Source organism: Panthera tigris, chromosome D3 (assembly GCF_018350195.1).
Source record: "Panthera tigris isolate Pti1 chromosome D3, P.tigris_Pti1_mat1.1, whole genome shotgun sequence".
NCBI lineage: Eukaryota > Metazoa > Chordata > Mammalia > Carnivora > Felidae > Panthera > Panthera tigris.
Genome location: NC_056671.1, coordinates 82,925,908 through 82,946,745, shown reverse-complemented (window position 1 = coordinate 82,946,745; position 20,838 = coordinate 82,925,908).

The window sequence follows — 20,838 nt, the reverse complement described above, 5'->3', positions numbered from 1 at the left end:
AGGAGGAATGTATCTCCAATTTTTATAAGTATATATCAGCAATGAAAACTATTTCTTTGATCTTGTATTCTTCATCTCATTTACTCCAACCAATATTTTCCAAGGGATATTGTTACTGCCACTTTACACATTAAGATGATTCTTATGAAAATTACTCTACGTCAGGTCAACGATCACTAGGAGGAGATAGAATTTGAATCTGGAGAAACTGTCTTCAGACCCTGTTTTATAAGCACAGTGCCATGTTACCTTTCTTATTTAAGTGATGACTACATTTTAATTACGTCACTTATATTTTAATAAGAAAGTTGAGTGAAAAGGATCACTGTTATTTTCTGAACATACAGAATAAAATAATATATATGTATTATGTATGTATATAATATTATATATATATATATATATATACACACACATTCTATAAAAATATCTTTGGAGGAAAAAAAGGTTTAATAAAAAATATTTGTGTAATATACTTATATTAGGGTCACATAAATATAATTAAGCCTATCTTTTTCTCCTAGAAATATATATATATGTATACATACATATATATATATATATATATATATATATGATGCATTTAAATGCAAATGCAAATGAGGTGATATAACCAGGCATAAAGCAAGCTTTAAATTAATGAATAAAGGTAATAATGAAGCTGCATGCTATGTTAATTTTTATAAAACACATTTATATTCTAAAACATGTTGTAACCTCCAACCATGCTATATATTCTAACATTAAAATTTCATCTTTCAAAATAGAGCATTTTTCAATTACTCATATAATTATGTTTACTGAAAATGTCAGTGACCTATTTTATCACTACAATTTTCTCAATTCAATTGGGTGACGAGGGCTATTATTTTCAATTTATAGGTTAAAATTATTTTTCAGCATAAGCAAAATTAAATAACATAAACCGATAGAATACAGTTCTTTAAAAAGTAACTGTTAAAAAGCTGTTTTAAGTTTCTCTTCGTAATCTGTTTATTCTAAAAAGTCATAACAATAATTAATAGTGTTCTCTAATGTATTCTTAAGAGACCACATTTGACCAGTAATTTTCCGTTACTCTATCCCTCCACATTTCCCCTTTTTTTCCTCAGTCTATATGATTTTTTGAAGTAGATGTTTAAAATGTAGAATATAGAATGGATAATATATATGTCTCATATTCTTGACACATATATGCAATTTTAAACTAAAACAGAGTCATCCTAATTTACAAGGCACATATGACTTTGCATATAGTACTTATTTTTAGAAAGGAAATCTTAAGAGAAATCTCTTCTGAATGATAATTCTAATGGCTAAATATGGCATATAGTACTTATTTTTAGAAAGGAAATCTTAAGAGAAATCTCTTCTGAACGATAATTCTACTAATGTTATAATAATAATTAAGCATGCCTACTAATAGCTTAATATATTTGCACTCCTTCATTCATTTACCAAGCATTGATTCCTGTCAGAAATAAGGCCAGTCACTGGGGATGTAATTATAAGTAACAAATATTTCTATCTCTCAGCCTACAGAAGGTTTTTAGTCAAGGGTCTTAATGTATAGAAAAATAACTTATTAAAATATTTTTTACAATGGTCTAGGTATGAATATATATTAAATGCTGTATAAGGTGTTTGTCTGTTTGTCTCAACCAGGGGTTAAAAAGAGAAAGAAAAAACATGTAGTCAAATTTCTCCTTTCATCTAGGTGTTTGTCTCTCTCAGAGCGTGGAATCATTCTATAAACAAGGTTTCTCCATGTGGCAGTTAAAACTTCAGAAACATTTATTTGCTTGTTTGTTTGGATCAGTCTTTTCCTGATAAAATCATAAAGGTACTTAACATAGACATTTTTCTCAAGCAGGAGTGGAAGGAAGGCTATTTCATTAAAAAAACAGAAACAGTATAAATGTTCCATTGTTTCTTTCTATACAATTTGAATATGATTCTCAGTGTTTATATCCAGAATATGTCTTGAGATTAAAAAAAAAGGAAGGCTTAAGGAAATGGAGTCGTGGAAATTAATAAAATCGGTGATACATTCGTTGAGGTATTTTTAATTGACATTTTAAGCTCTGAAGTGACACAAATCTTTTTTGGTCCTGTGTTCTTATGCTGCTGTGCTACATTGTGCTTCACCTCCATGAACCTCAAGCTCCTTGGATGTAAAATTTAGAAAAGAGTAGCTGTCTGAAGGGCGTTGTGAAAATAAAATGGCATAACTCATACAATCAACATTTTTTCAATTGTTTTTCATATTGAATCAAAGATAACTCCTATAAATGCCAATGTTTTTTTTTCTTGATATATAGTTCCTTTCAAGCAATCTTTACAGTTAAAATTATTTGAAATAAAACCTAGAAATGTTTCATTAGTTCATAGATCTATTTCTATTAGGAGAAAAAAAAGGATAAGACCATTAGCTGCCTTGAAGTAACTGAAATTCAGTTGGGAAAACAGAACTGGCAGAAAGAGAGACAGTAAGACATAGAAGAAGAAAGTGTGGTGGCATTGAAAATTATTGCACAATTGAAAAGCGAATTTTATGATGTGCAGTTCCAATCATCAGAGGAATAAAAATGCTATCAAATAGGCAAGTCTGTAAATGAGGCCTTTGGATATTTACCATATTTATTTGGGTTTTGTTGATAAATATAAAAAATAGTATTCAGTATCCGATATTGTTTTCATCTCCAGTGGAATTATCAACATTGAAAAATGATATTTTGCTTAATATTCAATAACATAAAAAGATCTGACATTTACTGATACATGCACCAGGCATGATTCTAAGTGCTTTGCATCAATTATCTTATTTAATCTTTGCAACCACCTTTTATATGGGTTGTTTTACTAACCCTATTTCTCAAAAAAAGGAAATTGAAGACAGAAAGTTTCACAAGTTCCTAGAGGCAGGAAACAGTAAAGCACTTATGAGTACAATCAAGGAGAAGAATGTATCATGACTAGTGATTGCAAGGATGACGATGGATATGTACTATTCTTGCCCCCGTTTCTTCCATGGAATCACCAACAGTGACCCTCAAGCGAATTAGGAAAGACTTATTTTAAAATGATGTTCTTTCTTGTCTTTTCTTTTTTATGTTTATTTATTTATTTTGAGAGAGAGAGAGCATGAGCAGGGGAGAAGTAGAAGAGGGGGTGAGAAAATTAATCCCAAGGGGGGTTCCACGCAGTGAACGCAGAGCCCCATGTGGGGCTCAATCCCAGGAACCGCGAGATCACGACCTGAACGGAAATCAAGAGTCGGTCACTTAATCCACTGAGCCACCCAGGTGCCCCTTTCTTTCTTTTTTTTTTTTTTTTAAATCGCCACAGAACACTTCCAGTGAGTGCCTTTGGGAAGGAAACATTGTCTTTATTTGTCAATATATTTGTCAATATTCCAGTGGCTAACATAATGCCTGGCATCTAGGGCTGTGTGATACACATTTGTTAATTAAATGAAGACCTGTCTTCAAGGAGATGCTACTAAGGAGTGTATAAAGGATAAGCACTTTAGCATTCACTGATTACCTAACTGATAAATATCTATGTCAAAAGTGCACACACACACACACACACACACACACACACACACACACAAACTGCTCCTTTGAGTAAAGTGTAAAAGAAAAAAAAAACTATTTCAAGTTGTTTATATAAAATGTTAAATGCAACCTTAAATATACTAATTAGAAAACATAGTAATAGTCTATTCAATCATAATTTTCCATCAACTAGAGAACATGTTCGTCACCTGTGTCTTTGTCTTTGTCTAGACATATTGTCATCATAATGACTATTTACACCAGAAGGAGACATAGTTTAAGGAATGAAACTAGAGGCCAGGCAGTGAAAGTAGCCTATTTTGATTCTGTGGAATGGGTTTCTTGGCTTTATCATTCATTTGAAAGTAGTTGCAAAATTTAACGAAACATTAGTTAACAGGTTAAAATGGCTGTGTGTGTAACTCGCTCTTATTTTTAACACTGACCTATCTACACATCTATCTACAGTTTAACAATTATATAAAGAAGTTATACCCTAAAATAGTATTCCATGTTTGGTATAGTTTAAAAGCTGTCATGGGTTTGTCTCCAGCCCCATGTTTTTCAAATATATTTTGAAAGAAATATGCGGAACTCATTTATCCCATGTCATTGCCTCAAAGGTCTATGATTAAATGCCATCATTTCTTTATTTAAGTTTTTCAGATACTAAAAGGAACTAAATACATCCTTAAAGGACTAAAAATCAATGCCCCTCACCATCAGGAATGGTGACTCATTCTGGTAATTACTTGTAACCTATCTATTACACAGGTACCACACTTTTCAACTTTCTATTAAGCATTACCTTGGAAAGATTTGGTCACATCAGTGAAAAACAATCCTGAAATAATGCAATTACAGAATAGCTTGAGGCATATCGTCAATGCACTTGAAAACAAAGGATTTTTAGCCCAAAATTTGTTTTGCTATCATAGCAATGTATCTCCTAAGGCATAGTCACTCTCCAAAGGGGTATGCAAGAATGTGATGCAAGTCTTAAATTCTCCAATTCCACTGTGTAGGGATGCACAGGTTTCTCCAAACCTGATTAATTACAGTGGTAGAAAGATTAGACATCCAAAAATTCTTAAGTTTTTAAGTAACTTAAGAACATGCTCCTCCAGCCCTTTGTCTAGAGGCTCATATCTTATATTCCATGCTGTTCTATAGTAACCTCCAAGTGATCTGATGAAAGAAAGCATGTGGGCCACACTTTGCCAAGTTTTTAGGTCACATGTGCCTTAGCCATATGGATATCCCATAAACACTTGATTAATTAAATGAATTTGTTTTGGTTACTGAAATCCTACATACATTCTTGGTGTAAGCCTTTCAAGTACTTCCTGAAGTGGGACTGATAGAGAAAGTATTAAGCATATGTAACTGCATAGGCACGGACCAATCAAAAGAATAATGACAGGGTGCCTGGGTGGCTGAGTCGGTTGAGTGCAGGACTTGATTTTGGCTCAGGTCACATGACCTCATGGGTTGGTGAGCTGGAGCCCCTCAGTGGGCTCTGGGCTAACAATGCAAAGACTGCTTAGGATTCTCTCTCCCTCTCTCTCTACCCCCTCCTGTGCTTGCTCTCTCTCTCTCTCTCTCTCTCTCTCTCTCTCTCTCTGTCTCTCCTTCCCTCCCTCCCTCTCTCTCAAATAAACTTTAAAAAAAAAATTAAAAAGGAATACTGGCTAATCAGAAACACACAGTCAAAAACAACAAACCAGTCCTCACCACCGGACTCTCAGACAACTTTCTTTGCCTTTTCTGCATGTTATGTTTGACCCACTTTGCTTGTCTATTGTATATTCACGTTTATGTCTAAGCCTAAATCTGCCTTAGCCTTTCAACTAATATATTTCTTGTCCTCTGATCATGTGGAACATCTAGTTCTGTTCGCATATCATTTTCAACTTTTATTGAGGCATAATCAAGATGAAATGAACTGCACATATTTAAAGTGTAAAACTACTGATTTTAAAGTGTAAAATTGAATTCAACACCTTGCAACTATGACCTTTCTGAGTTTGTTTCTTTGTCATTAAATAGAGTGTCATGATGCCACTTAAAGATTTCTTGGGGGGGGGTCAGGTGTTAAATGGGACTACCTTTATAAAGTGCCTGCCTACACATACACACACACACACACACACACACACACACACACTCACCCAGAATCCATTATTACAAAAAAGGAAGCAAAACTTCTCTATCATTTCCCAAAGCTTCCTGGAACCTATTTATCCTTTCCTCCTGCTCATTCTGGACTCCCAACAAGGCAACCACTGAGCTGCTTTCCATCAGTATAGATTACACAGAATTTTCTAGTAGTTCATAGAATTGAATTATGGACACTGTGTATGCTTTTTGTCTAGCTTCTCTCCCTCTATGTACTTATTTTGACATTTGTCTATATTTTTGTGCACATTGACTTGTATTGCTGCATAACATTCCATTTTATGGGGAGACGGCAGTTGTCATCCATTTACCTGTTAACAAACATTTGCATCTGGATTTGAGTTTGTTTATAACAATTTATAGCTCCAATAAGCATTCCTGTATTTTTTTTTCCTTAGATAAATGCCTAGGAATGGAATGTCTACTAAACATGGTAAGTGTATGTTTACCTTTTTAAGAGGCTGACAGCCTGTTTTCCACGGTCGTTTTATCATTTCACTTTTCCCCTAGAGATGCCTGAGAGTTTCATAGGGTCCACTATCTCAAGATATTTTATAATGTAATGTTAGCCATTCTAATAAGCAAACACTGGTTTCTCCTTGTGATTGTTATGTGTGTGTCCTCACGGACTAAAAATGTTCCATATCTTTCCACATACTTGTCACTTGCATATCCTCTGTAGTGAATTACTTGTTCAAACAGTTTGCCCATTCTATATGGGCTTGTTTTATTATTGACTGTTGAGGTTCTTTACATATTCTGAATATAAGCCCTTTATCGGATATGAATTTTAAAATATGTATTCCAGTCTGTGCTTTGTCTTTTTATTTTCCTAAGAGTGTCTTTGAAAGAACAGAAGTCATTGTTATCATTATTGTCAGTTTTTACTTTCATGACTTCCAGATTATAATTCTATGGATTATGCTTTTTTCTTTAAATTTTTTTAAAGTTTACTTATTTTTGACAGAGACAGAGTGAGAGCATGAGCTGGGAGGGGCAGAGAGAGAGGGAGACAGAATCAGAAGCAGGATCCAGGCTCCGAGCTGTCAGCACAGAGCCTGACTCAGGGCTCAAACTCACAAACTGTGAAATCATGACCTGGGCCGAAGTCGGACGCTTAAGTGACTGAGCCACCCAGGTGCCCCGGATTATGCTTTAGTTGTATGCAAAAATTATTTGTCTAACCCAAGATCACAAAAATTATCTCTTATGCCTACTTCTGAAAGTTTTGTTTTATTTTGTTTTGCCTTGTTTCAGTTTAGGCCTAGAATACATTTTTAGTTAATTTTTACGTACGGCACAAGGTATGGATACAAGTTTATTTTTTGTATATGAATATATCTTTGTTCTGGCAATTCTTGTTGGAAAGACTGTTCTTTCTTCACTAAATTACCTTCAATTATGTTTCAAAAATCAGTTGTCTATACATGAATGACTATTTGTAGACCTCTGCTACAGACTGAATATTTGTGTGCCCTCAAAAATTCATCGTTGAAACCTAATCTCCGTAGTGATGGTATTTGGAGGTGGGGCTTTGGGAGTTCATTCAGTCATGAGAATGGAACCTTAATGAATGGGACTATAAAAGAGACCCCAGAGAGATCCCTGGACCCTCCCATCATGTGAGGTTAGAGCAAAGTGACTGCTGTCTGGGAAGTAGGAAGCGAGCTCTCACCAGACACCTGATCTGCCCAGCACCTTGTTCTTGGATTTGCCAGCCTCCAGCACTGTGACAAATATATGTATATTGTTTATAAGCTCCCCAGTTTGTGGTATTTTTGTTATAGCCCACTGAAACGGACTAAGACAACTTTCTTGTGATACTATAATTTCTAATAAGGAATATGTATTTGGTCCTCCTTCCCATTTCTGACACAGAGCTCCTAAAACACTAGAAATTTTCTAAGAGATGAGAGCAGCAAACGTATCTTTTTGTTAAGTTAATGAGATGGCTTTGGACCATCTGAGGACTGGTCATCAGGGGAACCAACCATGTAATCAGAGGGTTGAAATTTATAGTCCCACCCCCCCTACCTCCAGGGATGGGAGAAGGGCTGCTGGTCGAATGAGTTGCCACTGGCCAATAATTTAATCAACCGCTCCCATGTCGTGAACCTTCCACCAAAATCCCCAAAGCGCAGGATTTGGAGAACTCCCAGGTTGTAGAAAGTATGGAGATTTTGTTGGGAGAAAGCATGAAAGCTTTACACCCTTTCACCACACCTTTCCCTATGTATCTCTTCCATCTGGCTGTTGCTGAGTTATGTCCTTTCATAATAAACTTGTACTCTGGTGAGTAAAATGTTTCTCTGAGTTCTGTGAGCTGCTCTAGCAAACTAATCAAACCCAAGGAGTGGGTCACTGGAAAGTTCTGCCTGTAGGACCTATAGCTGGTGGATCAGAAGGACAGGCAGTTTTCTCCCATCTAATATTTTGTTTTATGAATGCTAGCTGACTTTTCGTCTCAGTCTAGCCGCTTGTTCTCCCCAACTCAGTCCGTGCTACTTTCTTTCCCTAGTTTAGAAACTCTGTCAACGCTGTTGGGTCAAATAATAGTAGACTCACCATGTTAGTTTCCTTTTCCGAGGGATGACCCTGTCTTTCCCTGTTGTCCAATATATTGAATTTTTGTTTGTTTGATCCACTTTGCTCCATTTTTTTTCTCAATAGCATCAGTATCAAATACAATTTTGTACTTTACAATTTATGGGGAAATTACAAAAAAAAAAAAAAAAAAAGAGGATTTCTATCTTAATAGAAAGTCTACCCTTAGTCGATTCAACTTTTTTGTGTGTGTATGTGGGACCAGGGACTACCTATTTTGCTCGTATTACATACAAAGAATTTAGAAAAATGTCTTGTCTATAGAAGGTACCAACATCTACCATTTACTTATACATCATGTATGTATGGGATGATGCTACAATGAACTTTGCATAAAGTATGCTAAATAAGATAAAAATTCTACTCTCGTATTTTTTAGGGGTTATAGGAAATAAATATTATATAGTTTATAGATATGTTATGCCCAGAATTCGTGATCCCCAAATACCGCCAGGGAGCCGAGTCCAATGTAAAAGCAAAAGAGCCTTTATCCAAGCTAGCTTGAGCTCAATCCCCTACCTGCACCGACGCAGCGGTGAGATACCGGGGAGAGAGAGCGAGTTTCAAAAGGACAAAGGTTTTATTGGGGCCTAGGGGCAGTTGGTGAGGTAAAGGCTATGGCCTCAGCCGATTAGCTGGGGAAGGGTCCGAGTCCTGTTAGGCAGGTGAGGGGGGTGGTTACTCAAAGGGAGGAGGTGTGGTCAAGGTGAAGGACACAGAACAAGATGGAGTCGGCAGGCGTAGGCCCGCCCTTTCATTCCCCCCTTGTCATGTAGCTTAGGGACCCAATCATGGGACCAGCTGCATTTATGGTGACAAGGGGAACAGAGTTTGGAGGTTTACGCAAAGTTTTGGGAACCAAGTGTCCCTGGGGTGGCTCTGGGATGTCTGATTAAGTATTGTCCCCAAGCTGGTGTCTATGATCTGCCAGGTGATGTTTTGGGGGGAGTGGGGACTCCCGGCAGCATGAGCAATGACAAGCAGAGTTAACAGAGTTACCAATATTAGGTGGGTCGAATGCGCTGTAGCTTGAGCTCGAGCGGGTTGTGTTGGTCCCGACTGATGGCCCATCGCGTGACGAAGTCCTTCCGGATCGAGGAGGGGTCCACTGGCCGAACGTGGGTGTGATGGACCCAGGTCACGATGCCGTCTACCTTGAGAGCGGTGGGGGTTGTCAACACCACGATGTAGGGTCCCTTCCAGCGCGGCTCGAGGGTCTCTCGGTGGTGCCTCTTGACATAGACCATCTCCAGGCCTGTACTGATGAGGTGTCAGGGTCGGGCCAGCCTTGTAGATGGCACGGAGGTGCAGCCAAATGTCCTCGTGCACCCTCTGGAGCCCTCTCAAGGAAAGAAAAAGTTCTTGATCTTTAAACTCAGCAATAAGTTCAGCTCGAAGGCTGGGAATAACAGGGGGTGGCCTGCAAAACATGATCTCGTAGGGAGTAAAACCCAGACTGTAAGGAGTGTTTCTAACCCGGTAAAGGGTATACGGTAGGAGAGTCACCCAGTCCCCGCCAGTCTCCATGGTTAATTTGGTAAGGGTCTCTTTTAGGGTTCTATTCATTCTTTCTACCTGTCCTGAGCTCTGGGGCCTATAAGCACAATGTAATTTCCAGTTTGCCCCCACCGCCTTGGCTACTGCCTGTTACCTGCGAGATAAAAGCTGGTCCATTGTCTGATCCTACCATGGCAGGAAAACCATACCTGGGTAAGATGTCTTCTAGTAGCTTCTTAGCCACCGTCTGAGCCGTTTCATGCTTGGTTGGGTATGCCTCCACCCAGCCAGAGAAGGTGTCTGTAAATACTAAAAGATATTTAAAACCATACTTTCCTGGTTTGACTTCAGTGAAGTCGACTTCCCATTGGGCTCCCGGTCTGGTGCCTCTAAGCCTGGTTCGTTTTTTTTTGATGTGGCTCTCGCGTTGGTGAGTTGGCAGGTCTTGCAGGCAGATACAACTTGCTCTATTTTGGTGCCCTGTTGGTGAGTCTTGATTCTGGCATGTCGGATTAAGTCTTTTAATTTTCGGGCCCCCATGTGAGTAGACCAATGCATGTGCTCTAATATTGAGACTCAGCTGGTCTGGAAGCACGAGCTCCTTGTTAGGTGTATACCACCATCTCTTTATCTCCTGGGCCATGGGGAGTTTCTTGATCCGCTGTAACTCCTCCTGGGAGTATTTGGGCTGGTCTGGTAAAACTGGGTCTCCTGAGTCCGGTAGTTGTATGGTTATGGTGGGGACTGGAGTAAGGGCTACTGCCTTGGCTGCCTGGTCAGCCTTTTGATTACCTCTAGCTACTGGGTTATCAGCTTTTTGGTGCCCTTGGCAGTGGATAATGGCTAGCTTGGCAGGAAGCCATAAGGCCGTAAGCAGGTTAAGTATCTCCTGCTTATTTTTTATAGTCCGTCCTTCTGCCGTCAGTAACCCCCTCTCCTGATAAATTGCCCCCTGAATATGAGCTGTGGCAAATGCATAACGGCTGTCTGTGTAGATGTTAAGCCGTTTTCCAGCTCCCAGCATCAGCGCCTTGGTGAGGGCTATGAGCTCCGCTCGCTGGGCTAACGTTCCGGAGGGTAGAGCCTCCGCCCATACGGTGTCCGTTTCGGTGACCACCGCTGCACCCGCATACCTGTGTCCGACCCGCACAAAGCTGCTGCCATCAGTGAACCAAGTAGCCTCGGCATCGGGGAGGGGCCGGTCGGTCAGGTCCGTCCGGAATCCATGTACTTGTTCCAGGATTCCCGCACAGTCATGTAGTGGAACACCCAGGTCCTCGTGTAGTGCCTCGTCGAAGATGGTGGGTGAATTTTTGAATCCCTGTAGCCGTGTCCAGGTGAGTTGCCCGCTGTAGCCCTCCTCCGGATCATGCCACTCAAAGGCGAGCAAGGGCTGGCTCTGGGGTGCCAGCGGCAGACTGAAGAAGGCGCCCTTTAAATCTAGTACAGTATACCAGACCCTGGAGGGCGCCAAAGAGCTCAAGAGAGTATATGGGTTGGGAACAGTTGGGTGTATGTCCGCAACCCTCTTATTTACTTTCCGGAGGTCTTGTACCGGTTGGTAGTCATTTGTGTGAGGCTTTTTGACCGGCAGTAAGGGGGTGTTCCAGGCAGACTGGCAAGGAACTAGTACCCCTAGGCTTCGTAGTCTCCGGATGTGTGGCTGGATCCCCTTCCGGGCCTCCTGAGACATGGGGTATTGTTTGATCCTTACCGGACTCTCTCCTGGCTTGAGCTCTACCAGGACTGGGGTCCTATGAGCGGCTAGTCCCACTGCCCCCCCCCAGTCTCTGCCCAAACCGAGGGGAATTCTTGTAGCCATCTGTCTATATTATTCTCTCTCAGGAGCGCCTCCTGGTGGAGGAGGTATTCATCCTCCAGTTTCATGGTCAGGACCTGGATGGGGTGGCCCTTGCCATCGGTGACCTGAGGCCCCCCTTGTCTGAAAGTTATCTGAGCTCCAATCTTGGTCAGTAAGTCCCGTCCTAACAGCGGGTAGGGGCATTCTGGTATTACCATAAAGGAGTGGGATACCCGGCCCGTTCCCAAATCTACTGTTCTTCGGGTAGTCCATGAATACTGGCTCATACCAGTTGCCCCTTGTACCCAGGACTTCTTGCTAGTTTTCCTTGTGGGGTGCGGAGGACCGAATGTTGTGCTCCGGTGTCGACAAGGAAGTCAACAGGGGTCCCCTCCACTTTAACAGTTACCCTGGGTTCGGGGAGAGGGTCCGAACCCCGACTCCCCTAATCACTTAGTTCATCTAGCTCTAGGACTTTTACTCGATCAGTCTTGCTTCCCTTCCCGCCGGCCCTTTTTGGACAATCTCGGGCCCAATGCCCTATCTGCTTGCAGTATGCGCACTGATCCTTCTGCAGCCTCTGCTTCCCCCCTTGGTGGTTCCTTTACCTTTTCTTGTGTCATCTGCCAGCTGCCGGAGATGGTGGTCTCGTTCCTCGGGGAAGTCAGCAGTGGTAGCTGGTAGTATTCTGGCCAGGTCTCGAGTCTGCTTACTGCTGGCAGCCGCCATGGCGCGAGTCTGCTTGTCCTCAGGAGGCTCCCGGTTATTATATACCTTTTCGGCTACCACCAGTAAGTCCTGCAGACTTTTTTCTCCTAGTCTATCTATTTTCTGTAATTTTCTCCTAATGTCTATGGCCGATTGGTTTACAAAGGCCATGATAACAGCTGCCTTGCTTTCCGGAGCCTCTGGATCCATGGGGGTATAGGTACGGAATGCCTCCATGATCCGTTCTAAAAAGGCAGCCGGAGATTCATCTTTTCCCTGTTGTACATTTCCTACCTTGGCCAAATTGGTTGGCTTTCTAGCAGCCATTCGGAGACCCCCCATTAGAGTCTGGCGGTAGACCCGGAGCCTCTCCTTACCTTCTGCCGTGTTGAAATCCCACTGGGGCCGAGTTAAGGGGAAGGAGGCATGTATCTGACCCTGGTTGGTGGTGGGATTCCCTTCTGCGCCCGGAACTAGTTTTGGGGCCTCATTGAGGATTCTTTCTCTTTCTTCAGTCGTGAACAGGACCTGCAAAAGCTGCTGGCAATCGTCCCACGTGGGCTGATGGGTAAAAAGAACAGAGTCTAATAAGTCAATAAGCCCTGCCGGTTTCTTGGAAAACTTAGGATTCTGAGCTTTCCAATTGTAGAGGTCACTGGTGGCGAAAGGCCAATAGTGATGGGGCTGATTCCCCTCCGCGTCTGGGGGTCTGGTGGCTCGCGGGGGCAGAATAGTGGAGTCGGCGGCGGAGGCGGGTTGCTCCCTCTGAGCCCTTTGTCTGGTGAAGGGCGGGCTTCCCACTGGAGCGTTTCTGCCTCCCGCTCTCGGAACAGCATCTGCCTCCCCCGGAGGGGGAGGATGGTGTTCTTCCGGCATCCTAGAGGGGTTATACGGGGGAGGAAAAAATTAATTTTTCTTCAGTACCCCCCTGTAGGACAGGGTAGAGGGGTGCTGAAGGCTGGGTAAGACTTTTTTTCTTCTTTGTCCCCTGCAAAGCAAGAATGGGTTTGGCTCCGGAGGGAGCGGGGCTAGGAAGGGCTTAAGCCAAGAGGGTGGGTAGAGGGGTAGTCTGAGTCTGTCCCATAACGTCCGTCCAGTAAGTCCACAGAACAAAACAGAGAAACACAAAAACAGACAAACAGAGGGCCCCTAGAAAGTCTTTCAACTCCATGGAAGCAAAACTGAAAGCTAGCTTAGACCTTCGAGGGGATTCCACGTCCCTCCAAAACCGATGAGGGGATTCCACGTCCCTCCAAAGACGACGGCCTCACGCCGACCAGCGGGAGCGACCCGCCTCGTCTCAGACCTTTGAGGGGATCCCACGTCCCTCCAGAAGGGAGGATCGGAACGTCTTCCGAAACTCCCTGCCCGTGGTCCTCCAGTGCGTCCACTTAGACCGCGTTGGGCACTACCAGAATTCCAGAAATGAGCTCACACAGAAAAGACAGACCAAACAGACAGACACTAACCATGGCCAGTCAGGCTCTCCGGGTCGGGGGTCCCTCGGGGGTCTTGGGGATCCTGGGCCGAGCCCCCAAATGTTATGCCCAGAATTCGTGATCCCCAAATACCGCCAGGGAGCTGAGTCCGATGTAAAAGCAAAAGAGCCTTTATTTAAGCTAGCTCGAGCTCAATCCCCTACCTGCACCGACGCAGCGGTGAGATACCGGGGAGAGAGAGTGAGTTTCAAAAGGACAAAGGTTTTATTGGGGTCTAGGGGCAGTTGGTGAGGTAAAGGCTATGGCCTCAGCCGATTGGCTGGGGAAGGGTCCGAGTCCTGTTAGGCAGGTGAGGGGGGGGTGGTTACTCAAGGGGAGGAGGTGTGGTCAAGGTGAAGGACACAGAACAAGATGGAGTCGGCCGCCGTAGGCCCGCCCTTTCAGATATAGTCATCCATATATCCATGCCTATATTAATTTCATAATGAATGACAAAAATAAGCCATTTTTACAAATGGTACACAAAAAATTCACATAATTAGTAATATATATGCTATGTTATGACTCCTATTAGTGAGATACTGGAACTTTATTGTATTTCGCTTAAGTCTGAAGGTAGTTGCAAACGATTAACCTAAGAGCATCGCCAGAATTTTTCAAAATACATTACCCACTTGTCTAATGTTCAAAATTTCTAAGGAAACACAATATGTCAGTTCACTTTTTAAAAGGAAGCTGCATTGTTAAACGAATTCACGCTAGAACACGAGAGATGCCAGGTGTACTGATGTTACTGCTCAAAAGATAAAGTCCATCATGTATCCCATGCCCTACCCATGCTCTTCTAATCCACAGTGCCACTCTTTATTTCCTTTTTTGGCAAGAAAATTCTACTATTCAATTTTATTGACATACACTAAGTAGAAAACTAAAATGGTGCATTTGGTCTTAAAGAACAAACCCCAGTATTTGTTGTCGGTGTCCTATTTGGGAAGGCCTGCAGAAATTAAGCAGTAGACACAATCTGTAAAGAAATGCAAACCTAAAATTCTAATAGTATATAGTTTGAGGCAGGAAATGGAGGAAACCTCAGAAGTTATTCAAAGGATGGCAGTCATTTTACTGGGCAGTAAGATACATTAACAAGAAACAGAAAAGATTCTATCATAGAAAAATTGTGAACATCATCATTGCAGTCCTGGTTAAGCATAGCGTTGAGAAGAAAGGTAACTTAAACAGTCATTTCTTTAATACCTGATATATGAATAAAGAAGAAAACATGGATGCCCTTGAAAGTATGGAGACCTGAATGTAGGATAATTCTAGAAAACAAAATTCTACATCCACGGTGTATAGATGATCATCTAAAGGATGGAAAATTATTGTACTTTTTTTTTCTATTAAAGCTTACATCTTTCTTAAATATAATTTTCAAAATCAATATATTATTTAGATTACATACTTATTTACAAATGAATATGCTTTTATACAGTCGCTGTGTGACAAAAAGGATCGATCATAGATGAGTAGACAGGCATTTAGAATTAAAAGGTTGAATTTTTATTTTCCTAAACATCATGATATAAGTAATGCAGGGACAGTTAAAATGTGTTTGTTGTATAATGTTCTCCTCTGGAGACACTGTAAGTGCAATTCAAAAGGCTACTCACTTGCTGTGTTTCAACTATAAAGATTTCTTCCTGGTGGTAAGCGTGTGAAAATGCCTATATCTGCAGTATGAAACATTTTTACCAGGAAATACAGGCCACTGAAATTTATCTTTACATAAAGAGTTTAGATAAAAACACATTTTCCAAGATAGAAGCATACTAATTTTTTATACCAATATTATCGTCAAACTATCAACTCTAAAGATAGTTTTGTTTTTATATTTTGCATTTTCATTAAGGTATAGTTAAATTAATATTTTACAGATAGATAGGTTTAATCTGAATTTGGAAGAGGATGTAAAAAATCTGATAAGTGACTCAATCAGAAATAAATTTAATAAAGAGGGTATAGAGCTTATAAAACTGTTGAAAGTTGGAAAATCATGTTCTAGCCCATGTACCTTAGAATTATTCCCGGAATTACAGGAACATATTTCTCAGATCTTATGCCAATGTAGCCTCCTAACACGGATAGACTAGAGAAGGTTCATTCAAAGTTACAATCCTTAGCTTCATGACTTATTTGAAGATGTTATCTCTATAGATACTATTTCATAAAAACCAGGATATGAACCTTATCTAGAATGAACATTAGAAACTGCTGATGAAAATCCATGAATTTGGGAGACAGTGACAACTATGAACAATCAGAGAATGATCATCGTTCCTCTTCTGCCTTCTAAATCTCTAAATGAGTCTAATTGGTAGACAATAATTCATATCCAAAACCTTACTGGCAAGGGCATTAATGAAATATAGTTTTATTTTTTTTAGCCTCTATAAAGCATGGGGGTTGAATAAAACCATTCCAGTATGTTCCTCATTGTTATGCTACTTTGTATAATATACACAAAATGATGAGGGGTCCTTTGAGAAAACTGAGATATTCTTAACAATTTAAGACTTATATAAAATAATTTTTGATTGGTTAAAATTCTTGATAGTTACAATTAACTGATTCAAGTAAGTAAACGGTGGCACTGTAATTAAAATGTCTAGGTAGTTAGTGTAAATCTCAATTAAGATTGAAAGCTGGATGTGTGCTTTTCTAATTATATGCCCTTTTTACAATCATTGAAGTGTGGATTTATATAAAAGTATAAGTGAAGAACCCTCCACCAGTCACAGTGCTAGGGAAGTTTGAATTTTAATTGTAATTTAAATATAAGATCCAAAAATACTCTGATACAAAGTAGTTCCTACCATACTTTATGGTATATTTTATCATTTCTTTCTTATACTATAGCAAAACAAACCTAGATTTCCTCACGTATAAAGAAACATATGTTTTGTCACTCTGAAATCTTTTTCACAAGTTGCCAGGCCACAATTTAGACATCTCTACTGAACAACATAAATGTTAATGTTTCCATGGTGACTCCGTTCACATGACAATTACCAGATATTTTGCTTTTAAGGTGACATTTAAGTAATTCTGAAAATATTCACACTGGAGTCAGACAGGGCCTATGTAATTTGAAGTGAATCTGGGCATGTATATCCACAAAAGTTCCATAACCCAAATTGACTAAATATCTTCATTCCCCATTGTGGATATGAACAAGTTTGTTGATTTGTTAAGGTGTTGTAAATGTATCAAAGATACCTATATGTAAGGTCAACAAAATATAAACATTATTAGCAATAATTCTTAAATTATTAAAGTGCATTTTAATGATAAATGGCTATACACAGAGACACAAATATTTACTTAAACTCAGAAATACTCATCAAAAAGTATTACTTTGCTATAGATACCAGCTTTGAACCTAGTATTGCTTTGTTTTGATCCATTCAATTTTTTTAAAGATTTTCTTGTTGATTTATTTATTTTGAGAAAGAGAGGGAGCAGGGGAGGGGCAGAGAGCGAGGGAGAGAAAGAATCTCCAGCAGGCTCTGTGCTGTCGGCACACGGGCAGATTCAGGGCTCAATCCCATGAACCGTGAGATCATGATCTGAGCCAAAATCAAGAGTCGGATGTTTAATTGATTGAGCCGCCCAGGTGCCCCTCATTCAATTTTTTTAATTTAAATAAATAATCAATGTTAACATTATTTGATCCGGAAAAAATATTTTTTTAAAAAATAAGGAAGGAAGAAAGAAACAAGGAAGACATTTTCTCTAGCATATGCTAATATTTTACTATTGTACTTCTTACAAATCAGAATTTAGTAGAATTTCTCGAAACATGTAAATAGTTATAGTATTCAGGCATTCTTTATTAAATAACTGATTTATTGTCCTTATTGTAAATGTTTAAGGAGAAAATTAAATATTTTCACTTTAGACAAATAAAAAGACTGAAAGGAAATTTAGGAATCATGGAAACTTATGACAGCTCACTTAGTTATCTGTATGCACCAGAAAATTTGGTTCTATCACTATAGGTTTTAGTTTACTTATTTGTAAAATATTCAGATGAAGAATTAATTAATTCTTCTATTATTAATATTAATTATAAATTTATTAATTAATAATTAATAATAAAGTTATTAATATCATCTCTAAAACCCATTAAAGAATGAAAATTTATTCATAGATTATTTTATACATTTGACATACTTTCATCATAAGTAAAATTTCATAGTATCTTACCAGGGAACAAAAGGTTACTCAGATCAAGAAATAAATGTTTCCATTGTCATATAAAAGCCACATTACTTATTCCAACTGCACAACTATACCCTACGTATCTGAGACTTCAAGAAAATAGCAACATGGGAAAGAGATACTCATGGGCTCCCAAATCCCTATGGTACTGGGGTCTGACACACAAATGCAATAAGTAAATGTTTGCAAAAACAATGAGGGAATTCATTTAGAAGAGGTCAACATTCTCTTCTCAAAAGTATAACATTTGGGAAAATTGTAAACACACACGCACACACACACACATTTTAGTACTTTAGAAAACAATGAATTCAGGCATATTTGTTAACGAAAATGTCCCCAAGTTTGGTTAAGAACCTCAGGTATCTTCAGCCTCCTTGTGTGAGCCTGCCGTCTTCCCACTCCCTGACCAAATAGGTGAAAATGATAGTCTTTACCAGAGTGGAGAAAGCCATAAAAATCAGCAGACTTGTTGATAGAGGTGGCTGAGTGGACTTACCACAAAGGGAAAAAATTACCCCCAGCAGCATTATTAATAATAGAACCAAATATGGTAAGAAACTGGGAAACACAATGTGAGCTTGAGATGGAGGTCCTGGTGGAGGTAAGTAGCAGACAGCCAGAAATTCAGTAGGGAGATCTTACAAATGAGAACATCTTCAAAGGATTAGAGAAAGTCTCCATACATACCTGGCTAATTGGTAAAGGATGCATTTGCACAGGGGAGACGATCAAACCTGACATAAAGTTAGAGCCAAGCTATATTGGAGAAATGGCTGCATGTTAAGTAGACATCTCAACTCACATTGAAAAGAACTGAGAGAGGGTCGAAGCCTTGCAAACTCCATTCTAATCACTGGATATTCACTAAGACATACAGACACGTGGACAACCCCCTAGAAAGGCAAGAGAAAGACAGAACAAAATACAACAAATAACAGCATAAAGAAGCACATGGCAGTTACACAGCATGAGGGAAACAGATTCCAGAGTTTTAGTCCAGACACAATATGGAAAATAAATAAAAAAAAAAAAAAAGTATACCCGCAGAAGAAAAGTAGAACCTAAATTGCTAGACTAACTATGCTAAAAGTCCCAGTTCCCGGCCAAAAATAGGAGATCTGTATATATGTAGGAAAAAGTGATCCATACTCAAGAAATAAAAAGTGAATGTAAGCTCACTCTAAATGGACCAGATTTTGGATTTAGCAGAAAAATATCCTGCGAAATAGTTAGTATTAATATATTCAAAGGATTAAAGAAAACTCTAACTGAAGGTGTAAGGAAAAATTAAATCCAAAATTTAAATAAGAGAAAAATATTCATAGAGCATTATAAGTTGTAAAAAGTACAAAACAAAATTTCTAAAATGGAAAATCATGAAAACTTGGGGTGCTTGGCAACTCAGTCAGTTAAGCGTCCAGCTCTTAATCTTGGCTCAGGTCATGGATCTTATGGTTTGTGAGTTCGAGCCCATGTTGTGGTCTGAACTGACTGTGTGAAGCCTGCTTGGGATTCTGTCTCTCCCTCTTCTGTCCCTCCCTGCCTCTCTCTCTTTCTCTCTCAAACTAAATAAATAAACTTAAAAAAAAGAAAATCATGAAAACTAAAATAAACTTACTAAAATTTCAGAAAGGCACTTTCTACCAGAAGATTTGAAATGGCAAAAAAAAAAGGCAGTACTGAATTTAAAGATAAAACAATAAAACTTATTCAACATGAAGAACAGAGAAGAGAAAAAAAAAGATTGCAGAAAAATTAGCGGAACATGAAAGACCAATGGAAAAATGGCAAAGGAACCCATATACGTGCAATAGAAGTATTGATTGGAGAGGAGAGAAAAGAATGAAAACGTATTTGAAAAAAAAAATGGTAAAAAAACTTCTTAGATTTGATGAAAACCTTCCAATTCTTAGACTGAAGAAGCTAAAAACAAAAACAAAAAGCACCTCAAATAAGATAAATACTAAGAGATCAACATTTAGACATATAAATTACTGAAATCCAAAGAGAAAATTTGGAAACAGAAAAGAAGAACAAATAGGAAAAATAAAAGAACCCTCAGTACATGAGAACAATACATTTACCTACATACTTTTTACCAGAAGTATTGGATGCCAGTAGACAGTAAAATAACACATCCAAAACCCTAAAACAAAAAGGAAAAAAAAAATAGAAGAAGCCATCTACAAAGAATTCGATGTTCATTGAAGATGCCTTTCAAAAGCAAAGGTGAAAAAGGACATGTGCATATAGACAAAAACTAATAATTCATTATTAGGATACCTTCCTTATAAGAAATACAAAAAGCTTGGGGCTCCTGGGTGGCTCAGTTGGTTGAGCGCCCGACTTCAGCTCCAGTCATGATCTCACAGCTCATGAGTTTGAGCCCCGCGTCAGGCTCTGTGCTGTCGGCTCAGAGCCTGGAGCCTACTTTGGATTTGTCTCTGTCTGTCTCAAAAATAAAAAAAAAAAAAAATTAAAAAAGTATAATTAAAAAAAAAGAAATACAAAAAGCAATTAAAGTCCTTCAATTTTAAACAAAATAATACCTGAGAATGATTTAAATCCATGGAAAGAACTAAAGAACAGTAGAAATAATTATGTGAATGACTTCATAAATATGTTATTTTTTCTTCTATTAATTTCTTTAAAAATAAAAAAATGCATAAAACAACATAGATGTAAGAAAGAGAGACACAGAGAGAAGTAATACAGATGATAAAGCACAAAAGGGTAGAGAATGAAGCCATATTGGAACAGAGCTGCT